Here is an 835-nt window from a genome sequence, read left to right on the forward strand (position 1 = left end):
CCTAACTATTTGAGGAGATATTAACTGAAATTTACATAGCAAGTAAACAGTGGGGTCTTATAAGAGACCATGATTTTTCCGTAGGACTATGGAATAAATAATTTGGTCCAGATTTCTTTTCTTACTCTCTGATGTCAACCAGATGATTTTCTCATGGACAAGGGGTATCTGCAGGTTTTCATAAGATAATTTTGTTCGTTGGGGTATTATATGCATGAATGGATACTACAATGTTTGGACTGTCCAGATTACATTAGGTTGCAGAGTTTTTCTTTGTTCAACTAGAAATTTAGGGATTATCTACTTTTCAAGGCAAGAGTAAAATTTGGAAGTCAAGATTTATTTTAATGTACAAAGCCCTGAGCCTCAAACCAATATCTTAACAGTGTCGGAGTCTGGTAGAACCAGCACAATTCTTTTGTTTCTTCTTTACAACTTCAGAGGGAAGTTACCACAACACACAGCCTCATCGGTCATAAAGTGGTTTAAGGGATGCTGACTGCTGATGGAAGTGATCCAAATGGGCCCTTTCTCCGTGAGCTACTGGGGAGCTGTATCCAATATATCTAGGGGAAGCTTGGCCTTTATCCTGCAGAGATGCAATCTGATTTATGGCAGGGCCTACTGTGATGCTTGCACAGCCTACTCCCCAGTGTAGTGAAGAACAGCTGCAAGGAAATGTACCCCACACCCATTCCAAAGGTAGGGAGAAGACTGTCCAATACATGGCTTACTGATCTGGACCTGATGTGCACACCAAGGCTTTCAGACATAAGAAGTTATTCCTGTACTACAGCTTATGGAGATCCTTCTGTAACTCATTTCAGATAGTCAA

This window comes from Microtus oregoni, unplaced genomic scaffold (genome assembly GCF_018167655.1).
Source record: "Microtus oregoni isolate MIOR12 unplaced genomic scaffold, Mior012 000049F_ref0000343, whole genome shotgun sequence".
NCBI lineage: Eukaryota > Metazoa > Chordata > Mammalia > Rodentia > Cricetidae > Microtus > Microtus oregoni.